We start from the raw sequence: 26,862 nt of genomic DNA on the forward strand, positions 1-26,862 counted from the left end.
TTGACTTCCACCCTGTGCTTAAGGTGGAGACATGATTTTGTCACCTTACGAAAAAGTAAATGCTTAAGCTTGTTTAGCACAAGGTTAAAAAAACACTTTAAAATTGTAGATGTGAATATAACTTTGTTTCTTTAAAAATTTTTGGTATTCATAGGATTCTCTCTTTCAGGTAAAGTAACTGTATACATGATTTTGGAATATCTCTGTTGCTGTTTTTCTGCCCTATGGTAGTATCTAAAAAAAATTACTGTGTTACAGGAACTGTGAGGTTTTTAGCTAAAAATTACAGACTTGGTAGTTTTAAAAATTCATCTCTTATTTTTCAATATCATAGGATTGTTCCAGGATGGAAGCTAAAAAAAAAATTATATGGTTCTCTTTTCTAGTAGTCTACCTTTTTTTCTCCATCATGCAATAATAAAGTTCTGATAACATTAATTATCATGCAAGTATTTAATATCAAGTAATAATGTAGAGCTAAGAGTTTGAGGCTTACTGTACCTTTAGGTTGGACTTAACATTATTAGTATTATTATTATATGTTTTTAGAATTGAAGTATAGTTGACTTACAGTGTTGTGCAGACCACATTTACTCTCAGTGATAGTTAAGGTTCTATCCTGTTTATAAATACATTGGTGAATTTTACAGACTTCCTTGGTTGTTTCCTTGATGTTTGACATCTAATTCAAGTTCCTTGCTGTTTAGTTTAAATGAAATCTTCATTTGTACCCATGTTTATGGAGAATAACTTTCTGTAGATTAAGTACTTTCCAAGACTCTTATTTTCTTCCCAAGATTAAATAATGATTTTTCTGAGTACTTTTAACTGCTTAAAAAAACTGCGTCCTGGATCTTTTCCAAATTATTTTCTTCCTTTTCTCTTATTGAAGAGATTGTAGAAAAGTGTTAATCATCAAATGGTAGGCTCGGTGTGCAGGGAAAGGATTTCTTTAAGAGTTCTTACAATTGATATATCTCATTATTATGTTAGCCTTCCATCATATTAATCATAAAATGGTAGGCTCAATGTGTAGGGAAAGGATTTCTCTAAGAGTTCTTAATGTTGGTATATCCCATTGTTAATATTAGCCTTTTACCAGTGTTTTTATATTTGTTATAAAATTCATTTAATTATGATTCATTTAGTTATAATTCATTTAATTATGATCTCCAAGTGGGTTCTCAAATTTATTGTCAAGGAGTTTTATATAATTTTTTTCTTTATAACTAGAAATTGTGAATGAGGGTACATGATTGTAACTGTACCATTGGTTGATTGCTTGTTATTTATAGGTCTTATAGCAGAGCTTTTTTGGTTTGGGAATTAGGTGGTCAACCTAGAAGTTCTTTGGGGATTTCCTGGTAGCTCAACTAGTAAAGAATCTGCCTGCAGTGCAGGAGACCCTGATTCGATTTCTGGTTGGGAAGATCCCCTGGAGAAGGGACAAGGCTACCTACTCCAGTACTATGACCAATATTAAAAATACCAGAAAACTGCAATAGTGTAAATATTTTGATATTATTTAATATGTAACCCATATTAATGTCATTCATTTACAATTTCTCTAGCCATCTATGATATAGTTGACCCTCAAGGATAAACTGATGTTTTTCTTTGACTTTATTATGAAAAATGTACAGTATATAATTAACCATATACTCACCACCTAGATTTTATCATTGACATTTTACTCTACTTACTTTTTTACCTGTCCATTCTTTTGTCCATCCATGAATTCATCTGCTTTTTTAATATATCTCAAAAGTAAATTGCAGACATCAGTATGTTTCCCCATAAGTATTTCAACATGCATACCGTCACCTAGAGTTCAGTCTTTTAAAGTTTTTTGTATTTACATGTAAAAATATTCATATATTGAAACACACAAATCTTCAGTGTACATTTGCTGAGTTTTGACAGATACATGAATGTTTGTGACCCAGTTCTCTATGAAGAACATTATCACCACCCCCGAAAATTCTTCCCTTCTTCCTCTTTGTAGTCACTCTCTGCTCCTACCCTCCGAAAGGAATATTATGATTCTTTTTCAACTATAGATTAAGGTTTTCCTATTCTGAAATTTCTTACTAATGGAGTCATATGTCTGTTCTGTTTTATATAGTGCTTCTTTCACTCAGTATGTTTTTAGCTTCTTTCATGTTGTATGAATTAATTTGTTTTTATTGCATATTAACATTCCATGGTTTATCTGCTTTCTTATTGGTGGACATCTAGGCTGTTTACTTTCATTTTGGCTGCTATGAATAAAGTTGCTGTTAATATTTTTGTACAAGTCTTTTGGTGAACATGTTTTTATTTCTCATGGAAAATTACTCGAGTAGATTTGCTGCTGAGTCACTAGGATATAGGGTAACATTATATTTGGTTCTATAAGGAACGACTAGATTTTCTTCTGAAGCAGGACTGTTTTACATTCCTGACAGCGATATGTGAGAGTTCTAGTTGCTCTTCATCCTCATCAACATTTGGTGTTTGATGGTCTTGCTAATTTTAGGTATTTTGGTGGATATGTAGTTGCATTTCATTGTGGTTTAATTTTCATTTCCATGGTGACAATTGATATTGAGCATTTTTTCATTTGCTAATTGGCCATATGTATTTTCTTTGGTGAAGAATCTGTAAAATCTTTTGCTGATGAAAAACATTGGATTGTTTTGTCTTTTTATTGATGAGTTGTTGAAATTCTGTATATATTCTGGGTACCAGTCTATGTCAGCAGTCCCAGGCATACCTTTTCCCCTTAATAGTTTCTTTTGGTAAGGAAGTTTTAAATTTTTATAAAGTCTAATTTATCAGTTTTTGCCTTTATGATTATTGCTTTCTATGTTCCTCTAAAAAACTTTTGCCTGCCCTCAATTTATGATGATACTCATATTTTTCTTTAAAAACTGTGATTTGAGCTTCTTTTGTTTAGGTCTGTGATCTGTTATGTGTTAATATTTGTCTATGATGTGAGGTAGATGTTGAGGTTCATTTTTCTTTACCTAGATGGATATCTAGTTACTTCAGCACCATTTGCTGAATAGACTTTACTTGTCTACTGAATTGCTTTGATGCTCTTGCTGAAAATCAAATAACCTTAGAAATATGGATTTATTCTGTTCTGTTGATTTACTTGTCACTCTATGCCAGTAACACAGTATAGTGAATATTGAAGTCAGTTGCTATAAGTCCTTCAGCTTTGTTTATGAGATTACTTTGAATATACTAGATCCTTTACATTGGCTTTTATTTTAGAATCGGCTTATCAGTTTCCTCACAGAGACCTTTTGGGATTATCATGGGGGTGTTGAATCTATTTCAGAGAAAAGTGACATCTTAACAGTGTTTAATTCTTCTTTAATTCTCAGCAGTGCGTTGTAGTTCTCAGTGAAGAAGTTTTGCTTGACTTTAGGCTACATGAATATTAATACCACTTTTTATGACTGAATTTAGAAACAAAAGATTGAGGGTTTCACATCATATTTTCCCCTTGAATGTGTTAAATTTGGATAGATGATTTTTTCTTCTCGCAATGGAAAATCTTCTGTATTTGCATTCTTCTTGTAGATTATTTCTCTTTGAATATATTACATAATAATTATTTTTGTAAGTTAACATTTATCACTAAAAGTATATTGGAGTTATTATTTTTCTACCATTTCTCCATAATTAGCTGTGTAGGAAAATTAGGTATATTCCTAATCTTTGCCAGCCGTGGTTAAAATGAGTATTATTAGGCCATTCCAGAGACTGGAAAAGAGAGGTAGGTATTTAGCTCAAATTTGTCATAATTAGTAGAGAAACTCTTCAAGGTGTGTAGTGTGATGAAAGATTAATTTAATGCAAATACTCTACAAAAAATTGTATGATATGACAGGAAAATACAGTTGCTTTATTGATTGAAGCAGATTTTTTGATTAGACCTTTTATTTTGTCACTATTTAGCATTAAAAAATTGCATGTTTTCTAGATTACTCTTTGCTTTACTTTATTTAAATTTAAAAAAGATGTTGGAAAGGAGTCTAGAATCTTACTAGGATTTAAATACTTAATATATACACATTTTACAGAAAACACAAATTTTTCAACTGTTTTAAAAGGCAAGTGCCATACTCTTGGATTAATCTTAAATGACTTATTCTCTTTTTCCAGTGCAGTTAAATAGTTAACTGTATAGAATATTATGCAGTTGTTAACATGTTTTTAGGAAAATATTTAATATCACAATGATTAAGTAATTGAAAAAGCTTGCTTACAGATATCATAGAAGAGAACTGTGGTAGAATAGTAGGACTGAGGGTGGTTCGGTTGTGGGTGACTTTTGGGTTTTTTCCTTGTCCTTTTATGTGTGTTTTAAATCTTCTCTAACGGGTTGTGTTAATTCTGTAACCAGAAAAAAGAATGAAAGTGATAAATTCCCTAAATTTAAATTGGTTATTAAATATATTATCTGTTTCAGGATGAACTTTTTCAACTTTATGATCATAATTGGTGATCTAAGTTAGGAAACATAAAAATGAGGGTCTAAAGGTTGAAATGACACAACTTAATTTTTTTTTTAGTGCAAAATGAAGTCTTCTTTCTTAATAACTAGTGCTTATGCAACAACGATCTTACATTTGTTAGTGCATGCTTGATTGATTTGGCATTGGTTGATTATCTTAATTCTTTTGACTGCTGGTTCTCTGTAGTTTTTGACCTGTACACCTAAGAAAACTTTCAGTTGGGTATGCCACTGTCAGAACAGAATATTAATTTAAAAAAACTCAGCAGCAGCCCTTCATGAAAGCTGCTTATAAATAATTTCATTTGTATTTTATACTTAAAATAGCTGAGATCTCTTTATGTTTAAGACCAAGCTTTTAAAAATATCATAAGAGGTGTAGCTATAAAACAAATAAAATTATCCAAATTAATAATTCCATGCTTTATTCCTATAAAACAGTATTATTTGCTTTTTAATTATAATCTGAAAATCTTGATTTAAGTTGTAAAAATGCAACATTAAATTAACTGACCTATTGAAAGTCTACATTAATTCCTTATATGCCAATAGGAGAGTATAATAACATTATTTTGATATTACTTTGTGGTAAATATTAAGTATGCTTTTACTTAAAATATTCTTAGTACCCAAGATGTCATAATTCAGACTCCATATACATTTAGTCACGTGTACTTGTTATTTCCTTGTTTGGGGAAGACTGACATGCACGAAAACAGGGAAGATTGGTCAGCAACGAAAGTGACACTTGTTTGTTTTAAGCATAATGGCTTTTCTCAAGTTGCTGTTTTTCTGTGTACTGAAGATGCTAAGAGGTGATTTTTAAGTGGGGAAGGCCAAGAAATTAAATTTGGGATCTGATTAATCCAAAAGTATAGAATTTATACTTTGCACTGTATGTGATCCAATAATGAATTGGTTTCATTAGTCTTCTACAGATTTTCCTCAGTCTTCTAGAGTTTTAGTTTTCTAGGTGGAGATACTTAAAATAAATGAGAAAAATATCACTATTTCATTGAATAAGTCTTTTTTCACCTACTTACCAATTGCTATGCTAGGCAGTGTTTAAAGTGAAACATTGATCAATGTAGACTTACTCCCCAGTTAATAGTTCACATTTTAAAAGTTTTGTAATTAGAGACTTTGTAATAGTGCATTCTCTTACTGTTGGACATCTACAGTTATAGGAAATAGAACTCTTGTTTTTATTTATGAATATATAAATCTATATTACATTGAACAGAATATTGAGATCAGATCATAAAGATTCAGATAAGGAAAGATAAAAATTGGCTTGAGTAAGAGATAAATTTCAAAGGCAAATATAAGTAAATTCAAAAGAATTCATGCTGTTTAGCACATACAGAAGTAACTTGATATCTGAGAATTGTTTTTCAGTTTCCTGTACTCCATAAAGCATGGGGAAAGCCTCTTTTTAGAAGAGATTCACATTTATTTACTTGGCTTTTAAATATAGTTGCCAAGATAAAGGGTGAATTTTTACCTTTACCTCTAGAACAGTTCATGCTCTTCTAGATATGGAGCATATTTTACTTATTGTTACTGAATGAATTCTCCTTATTGACTGTTTTTTTGTGTTGAAAATTGTATTAATTTGTTAGAATTAGTCCTTGAATTAAAAAATTTTTGTCTTGCAATAAGTATAATATATTTAAGTTTTTATCAGTTTAGGGTTATGATGAAATGGGAGAAAATGAATGAATTATGTAAGAGGTATGAAGTAGAAGTATTGGAAAGAAAGTGAAATCGCTCAGTCGTGTCCGACTCTTTGTGACCCCATGGACTATAGCCTCCCATGGACTATATCCTCCATCCCTGGATTTTCCAGGCAAGAATACTGGAATGGGTTGCCATTTCCTTCTCCAGGGGAATCTTCCCCACCTAGGGATGGAACCTGGGTCTCCTGCATTGCAGGCAGACTCTTTACTGTCTGAGCCACTGGGGAAAGACACTGTTAGACCTTAATCTTTGATTCAGTGTCAAAACATCAGAATTTCTTAGAGTTGTTAACAATGCCCAGTTTATTAACCAGTAGGGAAGATTTTTAAGTATTTAAGTGGCACGTTTGAAAACATGTTCAGAGCCGTTGGAGACAATCAATAGCATTGTCTGATATGTTCCTAAATTCATTATTATTAATGGTGTGACTTAGTAATTCTTTGAAAATATCAGGATTGTTTTGTAAGAGTAATATAAGAATGTTTGCCTATAAAGTTGATAGATTTTGTTCATTGCAAATACCAAAGAGATAAAAGAAAGCCTGGGAAGTGAAAAGTCAAAACTGAAATAAAGAACATCTAGGACCAGCAATGAGGTTACATGGTTAGTGTTTTATATCTTTTACATTATAGAATGCAAGATTCTAGAAATGAGCCCTAGAATTGGGTTACCCTGCCCTTTAATTACAGCATTGGACCAGAATCCAAATCTCCTGATTCCCAATTAATTGCTTTTTTATCACACCAAGCAGCTCCTTGAGAATATGATTTTTTTTTTTTAATAAATGGGGTTGATACTCATTGGCAGATTCACTGATTATAATGAACTCAACTGTATCAAGGCTCAATGGCTAATTAATTTTACAGTATTATGGCTTTAGGAACTACCTCAGACTCACTGAGTGAGTTGAGGACAGTTAATCAAATAAATGCTACGTGTATCTGAATTCCAAATACAAGGCACTTATTCTTCCAAGGAGAGGGTATAATACAAAGCTTTTTGGCCAACTCAATTCTAAAAACTTTTAGAGAAGTTTACAAAATGTCAAATTTGTACTTGTAATTTAGTTTCGTTATATACATATTATAATCACATATAATGTGAAATGATATTTAAATTATTTTTCCTTTTTTACTTGTTATTTGTTTGAATATCCAGAATTTTCATAATCTAATCACCACTGGAACTGTTTTCTCTAGAACACAGCAGTCTTCTTTGATCCAAGTTGTTTGATTTCATGTATAATACTTTCGTAGGACATTTTATTCTAAGCTACCAATGCCTCTTACATGGGAAACATTTTGTGTTGTTGTTTGGGAAATATTTTTTAATTGATTTTTTAATGTATAGTCATGATCTTTGTACAGTAACTGTTCACTATATTGCTTTTTAAGTTGATCTTTAAAAGGTGCCATATAATAACATTATCATGTGTGCTTCTGAAGCTGTGCCTCTAGGAATTACTAAATGTAATTTCAGATTCTTTGTTCCCTTTTTTTTTTTTTTTAAACTAATCAGGTGACTTTTGTAAGAATCCCAAACTAGCATTGATTGAAATTATTTCAGGCAACTACAAATGGTTCATACTGTTCATGGGGTTCTCAAAGCAAGAATACTGAAGTGGTTTGCCATTTCCTTCTCCAGTTACAGATTACTCCTTGGAAGGAAAGTTATGACTAACCTAGACAGCATATTAAAAAGCAGAAACATTACTTTGTCAACAAAGGTCTGTCTAGTCAAGGCTATGGTTTTTCCAGTGGTCATGTATGGATGTGAGAGTTGGACTATAAAGAAAGCTGAGTGCCGAAGAATTGATGCTTTTGAACTGTGGTGTTGGAGAAGACTCTTGAGAGTCCCTTGGACTGCAAGGAGATCTAACCAGTCCATCCTAAAGGAGATCAGTCCTGGGTGTTCAATGGAAGGCCTGATGCTGAAGCTGAAACTCCAGTACTTTGGCCACCTGATGTGAAGAGCTGACTCATTTGAAAAGACCCTGATGCTGGGAAAGAGTGAAGGGAGGAGGAGAAGGGGATGACAGAGGATGAGATGGTTGGATGGCATCACCGACTCAATGGACATGGGTTTGGGTGGACTCCGGCAGTTGGTGATGGACAGGGAGGCCTGAGGTGCTATGGTTCATGGGGTCGCAAAGAGTTGAACACAACTGAGCGACTGAACTGAACTGAAAAAATGATTCTAAACTAATCTGTGACCTGAGTTCACCCTTCCGGTGAATTTTTGACTGTGTTATCAGTTTAGAATTCTAGAATTTCGTAGTTTCTTCTTATCTGTTGTTATACTTGGATTATGAAACTTTTGAAATGTTTGTGTAAATGTTTTATTGTTTAAAAGAAAATTATTAGCCCTATCATAAAGGAGAAGAACTCCTTTATGAGTTCTTCCTTTATGAGATAATTTTAGTATTAGACTTGGTCATATATTCATGCGTATATGCTAGATGAATGAAAAATGTATGTTATTAGTGGTGAAACCTTAAAGCCTCAAAGGATTTATCCTAAATTGCCGCCTTTTGTTTTGATGAAATAAATGGTGCTCTAGACTTAGTGTTAGAAGAAACAGGGTTAACATATGTTTTGCTACAGATTGTAACCTTGGTGTATCAGTTAAGACTCAGTTCTGCTATGAGTAATAAGAAACCTATTATAGGGAGTAAACCTTGTTCATTGTGAGAAAAACTAGGGAAATAAAGGGCCAAAAAGGATTAGAGAAAAATCACAGACCAGTCGTGGTGTGTAGGTTAAGGAATTGGAGCTTTCAAGAAGCAACTAGGCACGCCCAGCTGTTGGAGTGAACTGTGAAGAGTTGGTGCATTGTTGGCTCTCTGAAGCTACTACTTCAGTGTATTTTCAGTAGAGGATTTGGTGATGAGTTTGGGCTTGGTTGGGAAGGTGAGCTGGAGGTGGAGTGGGGATAAATAAAAATAAGTTGGAATTCTACCCATACCTTTCTGTCTTCACTACCTCTAAACCAGTAGCTGCCTTTGGAGTGAAACGGCTGATGTTTCACTTGTACCTCCCAAATTGTACATAAATATCTCTTGTAGTTAATCCCAACTTAAAACCACATAGGGAAAAGAATTCTGGGAAATGTAGTTTAGTTGGTATGCTACCGTACTTGGGTTAATCACCTCATCTCCTGAATATAACATCTTCATTTGTAAAATAAAGATACTTTTGCTTTATCTTGTTAGGTTTAATGAGGATTAGATGAAATTATATATGTGAAATATATACTGGAGCCTGGTGGGCTACAGTCCATGGGGTCACAAAGAGTTGGACATGATTGAGCACAGCTGCCACATGTATGTGAAAAACTTTTTGAACTATAAGGGACCATAAAGGTTAGTTGTGAAGTAGGTTTTTTTGAGTATGATAATGTTCATAAAAATACTCTTGAACTAGCTTCTGCTCTTAGGGAAGCTTAGCTGTCTTTCACATGTCATTGCGGGCTAAGATTCAATTCAGTTCAGTCGGTCAGTCATGTCAGACTCTTTGCGACCCTATGAATTGCAGCAGGGGACTGGAATGCAAAAGTAGAAAGTCAAGGAACACCTTGGGTAACAGGCAAATTTGGCCTTGGTATACAGAATGAAGCAGGGCAAATACTAATAGAGTTTTGCCAAGAGAATGGACTGGACTAAGATTAGTGCTTTGCTATTTCATTATTATCCATTAAGCAAATAGTTTCTTTAACTACTTCTCTTTTAGTCTGTTTTGTAATTCCTCTGAATATAGTTTCTGAGTTTTAGTATAAAATAGTTCAGAAAAAAATGGTAGTAGTCTTTTTTTGCTTTCTACCTCTTTGTTTTTTTAGTGGGGAAGGATAAGATACCTAAAACTTTGTCCAGAGCTTTTTAGTTCAGGTTAAGTTCATTGATGTTTTGTTGCAAATAATTTACTTGAGGTAAAATACGATGCTGTAAAGAGCAATATTGCGTAGGAACCTGGAATGTTAGGTCCACAAATCAAGGCAAATTGAAAGTGGTGAAACAGGAGATGGCAAGAGTGAACATTGACATTTTAGGAATAAGCGAACTAAAATGAACTGGAATGGATGCATTTAACTCAGATGACCATTCTATTTACTACTGTGGGCAAGAATCCCTTAGAAGAAAAGGAGTAGCCATCATAGTCAACAAAAGAGTCCGAAATGCAATAATTGGATGCAGTCTCAAAAACGACAGAATGGTCTCTGTTCGTTTCCAAGGCAAACCATTCAATATCACGATTATCTAAGTCTGTGTCCCTACCAATAATGATGAAGAAGCTGAAGTTGAATGGTTCTATGAAGACCTATAAGACCTTCTAGAACTGACACCCCCAAAAAGGTGTCCTTTTCATTATAGGGGACTGGAAATCAAAAGTGGAAAGTCAAGTAACATCTGGAGTAATAGGCAAATTTGGTCTTGGAGTACAGAAAGAAGCAGGGCAAAGGCTCATAGAGTTTTGCCAAGAGAACGCACTGGTCATAGCGTACACCTTCTTCCAACAACACAAGAGAAGACTCTACACATAGACATCACCAGATGGTCAATAATGAAATCAGATTGATTATATTCTTTGCAGCCAAAGATGGAAAAGGCCTATGCAGTCAGCAAAAAACAAGACCAGCAGCTGACTGTAGCTCAGACTATGAACTCCTTATTGCCAAATTCAGACTTAAATTAAAGAAAGTAGGGAATACCATTAGACCATTCAGGTTTGACCTAAGTCATATCCCTTACAGTTATACAGTGGAAGTGACAAATAGATTCAAGGGATTAGATCTGATAAAGTGCCTGAAGAACTATGGACGGAGGTTCGTGACATTGTACAGGAGGTGGTGATGAAGACCATTGCCAAGAAAAAGAAATACAAAAAGGCAAAATGGTTGTCTGAGGAGGTCTTACAAATAGCTGAAAAAAGAAGAGAAACGAAAGGCAAAGGAGAAAAGGAAAGGTATACCCATTTGAATGCAGAGTTTCAGAGAATAGCAAGGAGAGATGAGAAAGTCTTCCTCAGCGATCAATGCAAAGAAATAGAGAAAAACAATAGAATGGGGAAGACTAAAGATCTCTTTAAGAAAATTAGAGATGCCAAGGGAACATTTCATGCAAATGGGCACAATAAAAGACACAAATGGTATGGACCTAACAGAAGCTGAAGATATTAAGAAGAGATGGCAAGAATACACAGAAAAACTATACAAAAAAGATCTTCATGACCCAGATAATCACGATGGTGTGATCACTCACCTAGAGCCAGACATCTTGGAATGTGAAGTCAGTAGGCCTTAGGAAGCTTCACTACAAACAAAGTTAGTGGAGGTGATGAAATTCCAGTTGAGCTATTTCAAATCCTAAATGATGATGCTCTGAAAGTGCTGCACTCAATGTGCCAGCAAATTTGGAAGACTCAACAGTGGCCACAGGACTGGAAAAGGTCAGTCTTCATTCCAGTCCCGAAGAAAGGCAATGCCAAAGAATGCTCAAACTACCGCACAGTTGCACTCATCTCCCATGCTAGGAAAGTAATGCTCAAAATTCTCCAAGCCAGGCTTCAGCAATACGTGAACCGTGAACTTCCTGATGTTCAAGCTGGTTTTAGAAAAGGCAGGGGAATCAGAGATCAAATTGCCAACATCTGCTGTATCATGGAAAAAGCAAGAGAGTTCCAGAAAAACATCTATTCCTGCTTTATTGACTATGCCAAAGCCTTTGACTGTGTGGCTCACAATAAATTGTGGAAAATTCTGAAAGAGATGGAATACCGTACCACCTGACCTGCCTGCTGAGAAATCTGTATGCAGGTCAGGAAGCAGCAGTTGGAAATGGACATGGAACAACAGCTCCATGTAGGAACTGTTCCAAATAGGAAAAGGAGTACGTCAAGGCTGTGTATTGTCACCCTGCTTATTTAATTTATATGCAGAGTACATCATGCAAAATGCTGGGCTGGATGAAGCACAAGCTGGAATCAAGATTGCCGGGAGAAATAACAATAACCTCAGATATGCAGATGACATCACCCTTATGGCAGAAAGTGAAGAAGAACTAAAGAGCCTCTTGATGAAAGTGGAAGAGGAGAGTGAAGAAGCTAGCTTAAAACTCAACATTCAGAAAACTAAGGTCATGGCATCTGGTCCCATCACTTCATGGCAAATAGATGGGGAAACAATGGAAACAGTGAGAGACTCTATTTTTTTGGGCACCAAAATCACTGCAGATGTCACCATCTGCAGCCATAAAATTAAAAGACACTTGCTCCTTGGAAGAAAAGTTATGACCAACCTAGACAGCATATTCAAAAGCAGAGACATTACTTTGCCAACAAAGATCCATCTAGTCAAAGCTGTGGTTTTTCCAGAAATCATGTATGGATTTGAGAGTTGGACTATAAAGAAAGCTGAGCACCGAAGAACTGATACTTTTGAACTGTGGTGTTGGAGAAGACTCTTGAGAGTCCCTTGGACTGCAAGGCGATCCAACCAGTCCATCCTAAAGGAGATCAGTCCTGGGTGTTCATTGGAAGGACTGACGCTGAAACTGAAACTCCAATACTTTGGCCATCTGATGCAAAGAATTGACTCATTTGAAAAGACCCTGATGCTGGGAAAGATTGAAGGTGTGAGATGGGGGACACAGAGGATGAAATGGTTGGATGGCATCACTAACTCAATGGACATGAGTTTGAGTAAACTCTGGGAATTGGTGATGGACAGGGAGGCCTGGTGTGTTGCAGTCCATGGGGTCACAGAGAGTTGACATGACTGAGCGACTGAACTCAACTGACTGAACTTACTTGACATCATTTTACTATGTGATATCAATTGGGTAAATACTTACTAGGGTCAACCTGGGTCTTAGAGAGTAGAAACTACTGTGTCGAATTGTTTTTTCTTCTTGGTCTATGGCAGACAAGAATATTTTGAGAGTGAAGCTATGACAGATATCAACTTGAAAAATAATGAAAGGATTATGCTGACACAGTGTATAGTTCCCTAAAGAATTGAGTCAGACTATTTGGAAATGATATGAATTTAGAAGTTTCGGGGAAGTTTTAGTCTGTTAGCAGCTAATGTAGCTCTTGAAAACTACTGACTATAATTAATATTTTCTCTAGTATCTATAATGATTTCTTTTTAGAAAATATTGAAAAATTGAATAACATGAGTAAGGGATGAGAGCAGTTATTTCAATTAACTGTTATGTGCTAATTTAATCTTCACAACAACCCTATGAGGTAGATACAGTCATTCCCATTTTACAGGAAACTAAAGCTTGGTGAGACTCTATTACTTGTTTTATAGTAGAAAAGGGTAGGTAGGCTCCAATTTGATTTCAGTTTTTTTTTCTATTGCCTTTTCGTTGCCTAAGTTCAGTGACTTAAGAAAAAGAGTATTTAAAGAAATTCTTTAGAAGAATGATGTTATTTAAAACAAACATTTACTCTACACACTCTGGTTGTGGTGGATGCTATATTTCATTAGTTTAATGTGATTTACCAGAGAAATACCATACTTTGTAGATAATATTGTGGTTTTTTGGGGAGTTGGCTGATGGCCAAGGTATAAAACCCTTAGAGTATAATCCAAGTTTATGTTGATGAATAGAAATCTAATATTTCTAACTGAGTAGGTCTTTTCTTGAAGTTCTGTGTATTATAAATTTTTTTCCTTGTGATGCTAGCTCCCTCTGTAGAACTTCATTCAGATTGCAACTTGGCTATTTCATTTTGCAAAATGATTGAAACATTATCCAGAATACATTTTAAAATTTTCCTTTAAAACTTGTGCTTTATGTTCTAATCACTTCTAAGTGTTTTTTTTTTTTTGGTGTGTGTGTGTGTATGTGTGAAAATGTTACCTTTATAAAAAGTCTCACTTTGTATATACTAAATTTTAGTAGCAAGTACAAAGGGAAACCATCTTTCCCAAATATTCCTACTACTTTAATGTTTATTTAATTTGTGAAAGCCAGAGATACTTTTGATTTCTAGGTCTGTAGGGTCTGTGTGGGATAAGACCAGAGGAGATAGGAAAAAACCTGATGGAAGATTTTGAAAAAAAAATTTTCTGCAAGTATAACTGGTTTCCATATATCATATTCTAAATTATCTTTTTTAAAAGAGCTTTTTCAGTGTTAAATTGGATAAGAAAATGGTCATTAAGGGAAATTTGGGGGGAGGGGTCTTGCAGAAAGGGCACAAACAAAATTTCTGCACGCTAGAAGGATTTATTTCTTTTCAAATTGAATTCAACAAAAAAAAAAAATTCAAAGACTTGCAGGAAATACATACATAGTTTCCATAAACTTATGTTCTTGTGGGAAAATCCTTTATTATCAAATCCTACCACCAATTTTCCTTTGTTGAAATGTGGATACTTCTTTAACCTCTACTTTTTCTCCTTTCTCCTTCAGATTATTTTAAATTTAAATATTGAGTTGTATAATTGTCTCTTCAGGGAAGTTTTCCCCACTAGAATGAGGGCAAAGTGAATGTGTCTAGCTTCCAAAATGAATTTGGAAAAACGGGCAAATCGATGTCAACTTTAAAGCTAGGGACGTTATTAGGATGATGCATGAATCGGCTTTTAAACAATTTTATAAGTTAATTATCTTTGAACACTGTTTGTTAATTTTGAGCGTATTTATTCTGTTAAAGTATAATATAGTTTATAGAAACACAGGTGTACATTATGGTGGCACAAAAAACATCAGAGGTGATTTTTATTTTTTTATATTTATTGAGCTTCACTGAATTTGATAACAGAATTATTTGAAAGTATAATTGAACTATTTTATTGATATAGCAATACTCTTCATGATCTTTTAAAAAACTTGAGATATAATTGATATAACACTGTATTAGTTTCAGCTGTACAACATAATGATTCAATATATGTATATTTTTAAAATTAATTATATAGTTGATATACAATGTTAATTTCTGTTGTACAGCAGAGTGATTCAGGTATATATGTATATATATACTTTTTTAACGTCCTTTTCCTTAATGGTTTATCACCGGATTTTGAAGATACATGTGTATATTGTAAAATGATCACATCTAGTTAACATCCATCACCAACATAGGTGCAAATTTTTTTCCTGTGGTGAGAAGTTTTAAGATCTACTCTCTTAGCCAGCTACTCTCTTAGCAACTTTTAACCGTCTATATTCTTTTTTTTCATAATTCTTCCTAGAATGTTACACCTAGAATTCTTCCTAGAATGTAGCACCTTAGGACCACCTGCCTTATTCTCACCCTTTATCTTCAGCTCACATTCTTTGTTTAATGTTTGTTGCAGTATTTTTTTTTTCTGTCCTATTGATTGTCCACCTTTCTAAGAGACTAGTTTGTCCCATCTAGTTTGACCATGTTATTAAGGCACATTAATAGTTCTCTGTTGGCTATTGGATGAATTGCTCTCTGCCTACTGCCAAAGAATGTTCAAACTACTGCAAAGTGAAAAGTGAAAGTGAAGTTGCTCAATTGTGTCTGACTCTTTGTGACCCTATGGGCTGCAGCCTGCCAGGTTCCTCTGTCCATGGGATTTTCCAGCAAGGATAACTGGAGTGATTGGCCATTTCCTTCTCCAGGGCATCTTCCTGATCCAGGGATTGAACCCAGGTCTCCCATACTGCAGACAAACTCTTTACCATCTGAGCCACCAGGGAATACATGCTAGCAAAGAAATGCTCAAAATCCTTCAAGGTAGGCCTCAGCATTGTGTGAAAGGACAACTTCCATATATACAGATTGGATTAAGATAAGGCAGAGGAACCAGGGATCAAATTGCCAATGTTGTTCAATCATAGAAAAAGCTAGAGAATTGCGGGAAAACATCTACTTCTGCTTCATTGACTATGCTAAAGCCTTTGACTGTGTAGATCACAACAAACTGTGGAAAATTCTTAAAGAGATGGAAACACCAGACCATGTTACCTGCCTCCTAAGAAACCTGTTTGCAGACCAAGAAGGGACAGTTATAACTGGACACAGAATAACAGACTGGTTCCAAGTTGGGAAAGGAGTATGTCAAGGCTGTATATTGTCACCCTGCTTATTTAACTTATATGCAGAGCACATCATGCGAAATATTAGGCTGGATGAAGCACAAGCTGGAATCAAGATTGCCGGGAGAAATATCAATAACCTCAAATATGCTGATAACAGCACACTAATTTCAACAAGCAAAGAGGAATTATAGAGCCTCTTGATGAAGGCGAAAAGAGGAGAGTGGAAAAGTTGGCTTAAACCTCGACATCAGAAAATGAAGATCATGGCATCTGGCCCTATCACTTCGTGGCAAACAGACTAGGGAAACAATGGAAACCGTGACAGACTATTTTCTTGGGCTCCAAAATGGCTGTTGATGGTGACTACAGCCAGGAAATTAAAAGACGCTTGCTCCTTGGAAGAAAAGCAATGACAAACCTAGACAGTATATTGAAAAGCAGAGACATTACTTTGCGGACAAAGGTCCATATAGTCAAAGCTATGGTTTTTCCAGTGGTCATGTATGGATATGAGAGTTGGGCCATAAAGAAAGCTGAGCACCGAAGAATTAGTGCCTTTGAACTGTGGTGTTGGAGAAGATTCTTGAGAGTCCCTTGGACTGCAAGGAGATCAAACCAGTCAATCCTAAAGGAAATCAACACTGAACATTCATTGAAAGGACTGATGCTGAAGCTACAATACTTTGACCACCTGATGAGAAGAGCCAATGCATTAGAAAAGACCCTGATTCTGGGAAAGATTAAGGCAGGAGGAGAAGGGGACTACAGAGGATGAGAAGGTTGGTTGGCATAACTGATGGTTCGATGACATCGTGGATGTGAGTTTGAGCCCGCTCTGGGAGATGAGAAAGGACAGGGAAGCCCGATATGCTGCAGTACCCAGGGTCGGAAAGAGTGGGACAAGACCGAGGGACTGAACAGCAGCAGCAGCGCATGACTCGGAAGCAGTTGATCTGAAACTGGCTTTCCCCCATTAGTTCTATCACCTGCCGAGAGCTTTCTTCTGCTTTAAGCTCCCTTAAGGTCCAATTGCTTGTTTTTGTCTTTCAAGAAAATGATGCTTTAGGAATTTTAGGCAAACAGTGTTAGTTTTTTAAGCATGATATCCAGAATGATAGTATTCTTAATTTTTATTTATAGAAGGATTTTTAAACAGCATAAAATTATTCTGATTTCTTTGTTTTGAATGTTGTAGGAAAATATGAAAAAGATTGGTCTGTAGTTTAATCCTTTTAAAAATAGAATTAATTATCAGAACATTTCTAGAGCATAATTTTATTCCCATGCTGATTTCATCCTTCCACCTTATTTGTTGTCAAGTAAAGGTCAGGAAGTGGGGAAGGGGAAAGATGGAGAGAAAGGTAGGGAGAGGGGAAGGAAGAGGGCAGAGTTAGTTGTGTGTGGATATGTGAGTATGTGTGTTGGGGGGTGAGAGAGACAGAGAATTTCTTCTTTCCTGTCTTCCTCCTCAGGCTTTGTGTGGTGGTATAGTTCAGCTCAATATTTCTGTTGCTTTAAAGACTTCAGTGTATTATGGATATTTTGTACCAAAAATGTCCTTGGAAGTTTCTTATCATTTTAGTGGAAGGAACAAAGATGAGCTTTGCTTTAAGTTTGTATTTAAGTTCAAGTTAATACTGGTCGGGGTATCTTTAATATAAAAGCTGTATAAATTGAGATATTAAATTCCTTTACGTTAGGAAACAACAGCATAACTAAAAGGGAGAAAAATTGCTGCATCTGCAGGATGCTTAGTCAGTGGGGAGAATGATAGCTGCATTGTAAGTCTCATGAGAAAATGGGTTTATGTTTCAGTGTGTTTGTGTTTCCTTTCCACTGTGTATATAGTGCTTAACTTTGTGTAACCAGTAGTTCCTTTTTCTTGTTAAACTGTGTGTGTATGTTAACCAATAATTACTGAAAAAATGTAACACGCAATTTTTATCTTTTTAGATAAAAAAGTGCCTCAAGAAATATGCTACCTTTTTTGGGACTTTTTAATATTTTGATCCTGTTCTCATTCTCCATTTCACCCTTGAAAGCCTATAATTAATGTCCTGGTTTTTGTCTTTAGTTTATTTTCCTTTCCATAGTTGTTACCATTACCTCATAAAATTATGATGTAGTTTATGTTTTGACCATTATCCAGCACAGTACTTAGTATTCAGAAAGGTTTTATTGTTAATCAGCCTTGAGATCAGCCTTACTAATTTAGTTGATTACTTAGATAAACTTATTTAAAAAAAATCAACACTGGGAATTCTCTGGTGGTCCAGTGGTTAGGACTCTGTGCTTTTACTGCCTATGGCCTGGGTTCATTCTCTGGGAACTAAGATCCCACAAACCTTGTAGCATGTTCAGGGTGGGGGGTGGGGTGGGGAACCATAGTATAAATACAAACAACACAGAGCACTATCTTCTCTTTTTTATACTTTTTTTTTCTTTGGCTGTGGTGTGCAACTTATGGGACTTTAGTTCTTTGACCAACAGTTGAACCTGGGCTCTCAGCAGCAAGAGCTTGGAGTTCCAACCACTGTACTGCCAACAAATTCCCTATTTTTTCTGAAGATTATCTCATATCTCATCCTCATATCTCGTATCTCATATCTCATCCTCTTCATTTAGTATACATGTATTATATCAAAGGTCTGTTTAGTCAAAGCTGTGGTTTTTCCAGTAGTCATGTATGGATGTGAGAGTTGGACTATAAAGAAAGCTGAGTGCCGAAGAATTGATGCTTTTGAACTGTGGTGTTGGAGAAGACTCTTGAGAATCCCTTGGACTGCGAAGAGATCCAACCAGTCTATCCTCAAGGAAATCAGTCCTGAAAATTCGTTGATGTTGAAGCTGAAACTCCAATAGTTTGGCCACCTGATGCGAAGAACTGACTCACTGGAAAAGACCCTGATGCTGGGAAAGATTGAAGGCAGGAGGAAGAAGGGGACGACAGAGGATGATTGGATGGCATCACCAGCTTGATGGACATGAGTCTGAGCAAGCTTCAGGAGTAGTGATGGACAGGGAAGCCTGGTGTTTTGCAGTGCATGGGGCTGCAAAGAGTCGGACACGACCGAGCGACTGAACGGAATTGATTATATCAAAAATAAAATTATTTTTATATTACAAATTGACATTTCCTTCTTTTTAAACAAAGACCCAAAGGTTCTGAGGAGATGTTATCCTTAATGGCCTGAGAATAATGGTTAACTTCTTAGTAATTAAAACAATGCTATAATCTCATTTCAGTTTTCAAGTATACTTTTGCTTGCTAATCAAGCCACTGTTTATTATTCATTTATAGTACTTTATAATGAGTCCCTATTGTTGTGCAGTTTTCCCAAAATAGAGTTAATAAGGTAAATGTAGAAATTTATTTTAAAACTAAGGTGATATCCACCAGATGGTGCTATTTCGCCTGTTTTGTTTGTGGGGGAAAAGGAAAGATGAATATAGAAATTTTTAAAAAGTGGAAGATCTCAGTGCTCAGTGAAGAGAAGTATTCAAGTATTGTAAGCTTATAGAATATAGAATAAATTTACATATATAAGTTATAGTAATGTGTTTTAACAGAGTTATAGACCATTGCTACAGTTAATATGGCAGAGAACTTTCTATTTAGTGTAAAAATATTAAGTAGATATTCTTTTTTTTTTTTGGTTTCTCTTTGTTTCTTTTATTGGCCTTCTGTGTTTTAGCACCTTTTATTTATTTATTTTTACTTTTTTTTTAAATTTTATTTTATATTAAGTAGATATTCTTAAGTTTTACATAATGTGATGCTATCAACTGTCATAACTCCATAAGCATGAAAACAAAATTTATATTTCAGTTTTCTTTTTGTTTTGAAGTAAATAGTATTACTGCCCAACTGAGTTACATAGTTATTGACAAGTAAGGCAAACCTTTTGATTATTTTATATATTCTTAAATATTTCTCAGATCGAGAAGAGAGGATTAGGCTTGAATTCATTAGTTTTACAAGGGATAACAATGATCCAAGTTAATTTGTATATTACAAGAAAGCAACCGTGTGGCACGCTAGTCATTTAGATACTGCAGTTGAATGACTATCCATTGTAGTTAAAATGGCTAGCTAATGAAATATACTTTTCAGTGACATAGGAAAGATCAGTGAGCATTTCTAGGATTTTAATATACTTTACTTTTTCTGGTTTTACTATCACTCCATATTTGTGTCTGGCCTTGAGATTGAAGCATAAAGGTGTATAGGTCCTGTTAGAAGGATTTGCCAAAGGATTGTGCCAACAATGATTCTGTTTGCCTATGTGAAATTAGAGGTTAAACTTGCATTTATTTCTTATATTTTACTTTCTTCTGTGGAAAGATACCCGTATTACTTTGTAGGAAGGGAAAATTTTTTCCTATACCTTTCTAGGTTATTTTGGCTGGTCTGGTAATTCAATTGTTGAAAGATTACAGGAAAAAAAACCCCAAACTTAATTACTTATGTATGGGATCCCCATAAAATATGAAACCCAAGGGCAAGCCTGGCAGTTGAGGCCTTCTTGAGGTAAGGAATGGGATGGGGGCCTGGGGCTTTAAAGGGGAGGAGGGTATTTCACAGGACAATAAGAAGAGCAGATGTTTGGTAATTGTATGTCATACAGATAGTCCATTCAGATAAACTATTATCTCTGGTAGCTGTGTCTCTGAGCCACGCCCCTTATCTGAATGTTTTTTAGGTACTTAAGGGAGAGGTAAAAAGCTCTTCTTGAGTCTTTTGGGCATTGATTGTCTCCAGCTCAAAATAATCCAAATGCTCAAGTGACACATCTTTGGGGAGACTTGTTCTGAACCCCTTCAACTTCAGAGTCAGTGAATGAAACTTAGCTCTTTAGGCTAGGAAATATAGATGGTAGATTTTCTTGTATTTTTAGACTTTGCAAATGAATAGTTTAATCATGGTTATATTAATGTAGTTGATATTACAACCTGAAGATTGTGAATCATCATAATATAATAACTCCCTTTGTATTTTATTTCCTCTGTGTAGTGATTTCCATAATAATAGTATACTCTGTTGCATTATTTTTAATCTTCAACATCTTTTCTTATATGACTTTTTATAGTTGGTTTTAAAAGGACCATCTCATTGAACTCTCTTAAAATGATATTAGTGATACATTCTATCATGGTGAAGATAATGTATTTTCAGGTTTTTTTTTTTTTTTTTTTATAAATATCAAATCTTGTCATCAGTCTAGTTTCATGTGGATCTTGAGAATTAGAGATGGTCTAGTCTGATAGTGCTCCAAGTGTGGTTCAGGGCCTCTTTGTTGAGGAGAAGTTCGTAATACCTTTTCCAGGGGTTCATGAAGGCAGAGCTATTTTCAAAATGATAGTAAGATATTGCTTGCTTTTTCATACTCTCTCATGAATGTAAGTAGTTTTCCAGAGGTTACATGATATGTGATATTGATTGAATGCATAAGCATATGAGGATGTAGCTGTCTTCTATTAAGCCAGACATTAAAGAGATTTGCAAAAATAATAAACAGTGTAACTCATGTCACTTAAAGATTTTTCGTTTGGAAATAGTTTTTTTCCCCCATAAAATGTTATTTGTTTTGGTATTTAATGCTTCTATTATTAAAGGCAATAAATTAATAAAATTTAATAATCTTAAAAATTTTCTAATATGGTAACCAGGGATAGATATAAAAGCTCTTTGAAGTATTCAGTACTTTTTTTTTTTTAAGTATAAAGAGGTTCTGAGATCAAAGTTTATGAGCACTTCTGATCCTAATTTTTCATCTTCATTTCACAGATGAGAGTACTCTGTGTTCTAGAGAGGTGAAGTAGTTTAATCAAGTATACTCAACCAGTTTTTGGCTTAGCTGATACTTATGTCACTGATTTCTGACTGCCTTGATTTATTTTACTAGCTGTTTTGCTATTTAGATATTTTCCAACCTAATACCAACTCTTGAGTTTCTTAAACTGTTTTGTAGTTTGATATTTTAACTGATTTTATTAAGTCTATGAGTAAATTGGGAATATTGACCTGATTTTGTAGCTACAATAAAAATTTTTCTTACATTAAATTTCTAATATGACTTTGCTATAAAGTATGAACTTTCTAGAAAGAAAAGGGAATTGATAGATGAAAAAGTGTAGCCTTAGTGTCAAAAAAATAAAATTGAGGTCAAAGAGGTAGCCTCTTGTGTTTTAGAGAGTCTTTTACTACTCTTGTTTGTTCGCCATTCATCCACAATAAAACGTAGGTTACAAGCTTCCCTTGACATTTATGGCAGTCTACTCGTAGAATAACGAGGTATTCTCTTCTTAGGTTTGAAAAATTAAGAGGATAATAATTCCACATTCTCTTTTGGTGGATATGCATTATTCTTATGTTGAATTTCATGCTTGAAAGAGTGAATTGTAAAACATTCTCTTTTTTTTTTTTAATTGTTGAAGAAATTTAAATTCATACCATGAAGATGGGTGGAAAACCTGGGTAGCTTTAGCTTGAAGAGAGAGGATCAGGAGATATATATGATAGCCCTCGTCATTTGAAGGACTTTCTTCATTTGGAAATATTAGGTTTATTGATTTATTTGTAAAACCTCAAGTATAGAAGAACCAATGGGTAGTTGACACAGACTGGATCATTTTAGCTGGATAAAGGAAAACTCTTTAGTAGTAAAGAAGTACAGAAATATAATCAGTTTCTTTTGGAGGTATTATGTGCCCTGTGTCAGGAGGTGTTAAATTGTGGACCAGATTGTGTGGTGGGAATGTTGGCAAATGAATTGAGAAGTTAAGGTTAATTGAATTAGATGATCTTTCATAAGATGCTTTCTGTTATTATGTGTTTGCATATACTTGTTGAAAATACCTTGTTAAATGATAAGAATTTATTTTAGAAAGGTAATTGGCTTAGCAGATGTATTTTACTTTTATATTATTAACTAGTCAGTAAACTTCATGGATCTGTGGTGTTGCCATGAGCAGTATAATCGATTCTCCTTGAAGGACTGTGTGTTTTGTTTGTTCCTTTTATTACAAGCCATTTGAAAAGATGAGAGATTGGTACCAGAAGTTTAGAAGCGAAAGGAATGATAAACATTAGAAAGGAAGATGAAAGCAATTTTGAAGATGTACTTTGAATTGAAGATACTTTGAGATATGTTTTGTTTTATTATTATGATCACAAATATTTTCTGCCTCTTATTACCATTTTTTCCATATCTGTTCCAAGTATCACAACAAAATAAACTATTCTATAATCAGTATTTTTGTGAAATTCTTTCAATTTGCTGGTTTTATAAGTTATAGGCTGCTTTGTAGTATAATCAAAATGATGGCAGCATTAAAACATATTCTTAATTTAACAGTGTTGGCCTGGGAGGGATCTAAGTCTAATATTTTTAACTCTTTTTGGGGGGGGGTTATACTAGAGGAAAAGACATATTCTTACTATTATTAGAAGTATTAATAAATGGATTATAGCAAAATATTCGACTTTATTTTCATTTGTGAGTGGGTGTCTGTCTTTCTGTCTATGCATATATCTTTCTCTGTATAACATGTGTATTCTTAATACTTTCAAAAATGATCTGAGATTTTATAATGTCTTGTTGTACATGCACGCACTCGCACATGCAGACGTACACAGTGATTGATTTATTCGTCACACATTTATTGAAGACCTGGCAACTACAGGGCTCAGGTAGGAAGTGAATGAGAGAAATGAGCCAAGTTGGAGAAATAGTTTTTGGTTGATAGGTAGACTGTATTCTCTCTTCAAAATAAAATTTGTGGCACTGTGGAATCTTGCCCTCTGTTACACTGTGTAAATAAGATTGTTGTATTTGATATTTAAATAGTTAAGAAATTCTAGCAGAACTGAGTGCAAGGACTTCTTGGTCAAATTGTCATTGTACAAATTAATCTCCCCATTATTCAAGAATGCTGAGGTTTTCTTCTATTTATTAATTAATTCATGTGTTTATTCATTTAATTAGCATTAATTAATCTCCTACAGTGTGTAAAGCCTACTTCAGACATTGGATACCGTATCAGATGATAATTTTTCTTCACTCATAGAGTTTATAGTCTGATGGGAAAGACAGATTTGAACATTACATTTCTTATTCAATAAATATTTCTAGTAAAACATAAAGTAAAAAAACTTAGAACGTGGAGTCTAATGATTTGAGTTCTTATTCAGACACTGTTTAGCTTTTCATCCAGTTAATGCTTGTTATTAACTGTTTATTGTATATACCAGAAACGTAGAGATGAGTAAGATATAACTGCCCTGAAAAAAACTCAGTCTCTCGAGGATTATAGACAGCTAATAGCTGGTGATAAATGCTATGACTGAATTATGTATAAAATCCTTAAGGAGTAGTACATTCCTCTAGCTATGAGGGATACAAGAACCTAATTCGAAGACTGATATTTGAGCTAGGCCTTGAGGATGGTTAGAAATTATTTGGGAGCAGAGGAACCAGTGTGAACAAAGGAGGAGTTACCCTTGTTGACTGAAAAACAAAACACACAGGAACAACAGCCCATGATGTGAGAGCTATGTGTTCTCTTTATCTGGGACTCACTGAAAACTGTAGCCCTGGAGACAGTCTCAGATAGCTCTGAGGAACTGCTGCGAAGAGGTCCTGGGGAAGGTCATTATACTGAATATATGTGATTTTGATCAAGGGGGTATATGCAACTAAGCACACATCTAAACAGAAGGTTACTGCCAGTCACAAGGAACAGATGTCTTTGTTAATGATTTTAGTGCTGTTCTAGGTATGAAAATATGCAAGAAATTGGACTCATAGAATTTTCTCCTTAAAATATCTAACCAGCTGAAGACCTGTTCTGCCAGTTTTTCCCAGAGTACAGAGTGCCTCATTCCTGATCTCCATGCTAAAATCCTTTCAGTTCGGTTCAGTTGCTTAGTCGTGTCCGACTCTTTGCAACCCCATGAATCACAGCACGCCAGGCTTCCCTGTCCATCACCAACTCCTGGAGTTCACTCAGACTCACGTCCATCGACGTGAAAAATCCTTTCAGGGTGTGTCAAAGGTCACTTCATTGGCTAGGGATTTGATTCTTTAGAACCAGATGGTGAGTAACATTCTTTGGCTTGTACCCAGCCCAATAGAGGGATGTCCATGAATGCACAGAACATGAATGAGCAAGTTTCATGCAGAGAATGATAAACTATTTTGTACTGTTTATAACTCTAGGTATGTTATGGAAGGAGAGGTAACAGAAGAAGCTACACATGTAGGTCGGAGCCAAATTATGAGAGGTCTTATGTTGTCCGGTTGCTAAGTTGTGTCCAATTCTTTTTGACTCCGTGGACTTTAGCATGCCAGGCTTCTCTGTCTTCCACTGTCTACCGGAGTTTGCTCAAATTCACATCCATTTAAGTCGGTGATGTATGTAACCATTACATCCTCTGCCGCCTCCTTCTCCTTTTGCCTTTAATCTTTCCTAACATCAGGACAGAGGAGCCTGGTAGGCTGCAGTCCATGAGGTTGCTAAGAATCAGACACGACTGAGCGACTTCACTTTCACTTCTCACTTTCATGCATTGGAGAAGGCAATGGCAACCCACTCCAGTATTCTTGCCTGGAGAATCCCAGGGACGGGGGAGCCTGGTGAGCTGCCGTCTATGGGGTTGCACAGAGTCGGACACGACTGAAGCGACTTAGCAGCGGCAGCAGCAGCATCAGGATCTTTTCTAATGAGTTGATTCTTTGCATTAGGTAGCTAAAATGTTAGAGCTTCAACTCCAGAAACCATCCTTCCACTGAATATCAGGGTTGATTTCCTTTAGGGTTGACTGGTTTAATCTCCTGGCAGTCCAAGGGACTTTCAAGAGTCTTCTTCAGTACCACAGTTCAAAAGCATCATACATATAATAGACTTATATACTAGGCTAAGTTGTTCGGTAAAATAGAGAGCTGTTTGGGACCTGTGGAAGGCTTTAAAGCTGGCAAGCATGATTAGACTATATTTTACAAAGATAATTGATAGAATACTGTATAGGATGAAGTAGAGCAAAGGTGAGACTGGAAACAGTTGTACTAGTTTTAAAACTCCTCATATTAGATATGAATGAGATAATGAGGGTCTCTTATAGGGTAGTAGTAGTGACTTAGCAGCAGCAGTGACTTTAGAACATTTTAAATACACTTCAGAGGTTGAACTGACAGAATTTAGTAGTGGATAAGGAGAGAGGACATCCAGGAAGATTTTGAATTTTTGTCTTTGTCATGTGTATAGATAAATGATGGTGCTATTAAATTTGAAAGGGAAAGCAACATGGTTTGGGGGATGTAATAAATTTGTTTTTGTAATGTTAAATTTGGAGAAGTAAACCTAAGAGGAGTGTTGGAGGCATTTACGTTGTAAGTTGAGGAAATGCCTGTAACAGAGATAGGAGAAGTAGGAGAGAGAGGGTTAGCTGTAGGTATGTCATTGAATCTCTTAAATTCTCAGTTTGTGATTTATAAAATATGGCAGGTGGGATCAGTTATTTTTATGGTTTGGAAATAAGCAATGTTTTTGTTATCACAAGTTCTAAATTAATGGTGCAGAAATCATAATG

At 35.0% G+C, this 26,862-nt stretch overlaps 1 protein-coding gene across 6 annotated transcripts in view; it reads left to right on the top strand.

Moving 5' to 3' along the window:
* Positions 1 to 26,862, top strand: part of ADK (adenosine kinase) — a 543,729-nt gene that overhangs the window by 75,270 nt on the left and 441,597 nt on the right.

Source organism: Bos taurus, chromosome 28 (genome assembly GCF_002263795.3).
Source record: "Bos taurus isolate L1 Dominette 01449 registration number 42190680 breed Hereford chromosome 28, ARS-UCD2.0, whole genome shotgun sequence".
Lineage (NCBI taxonomy): Eukaryota > Metazoa > Chordata > Mammalia > Artiodactyla > Bovidae > Bos > Bos taurus.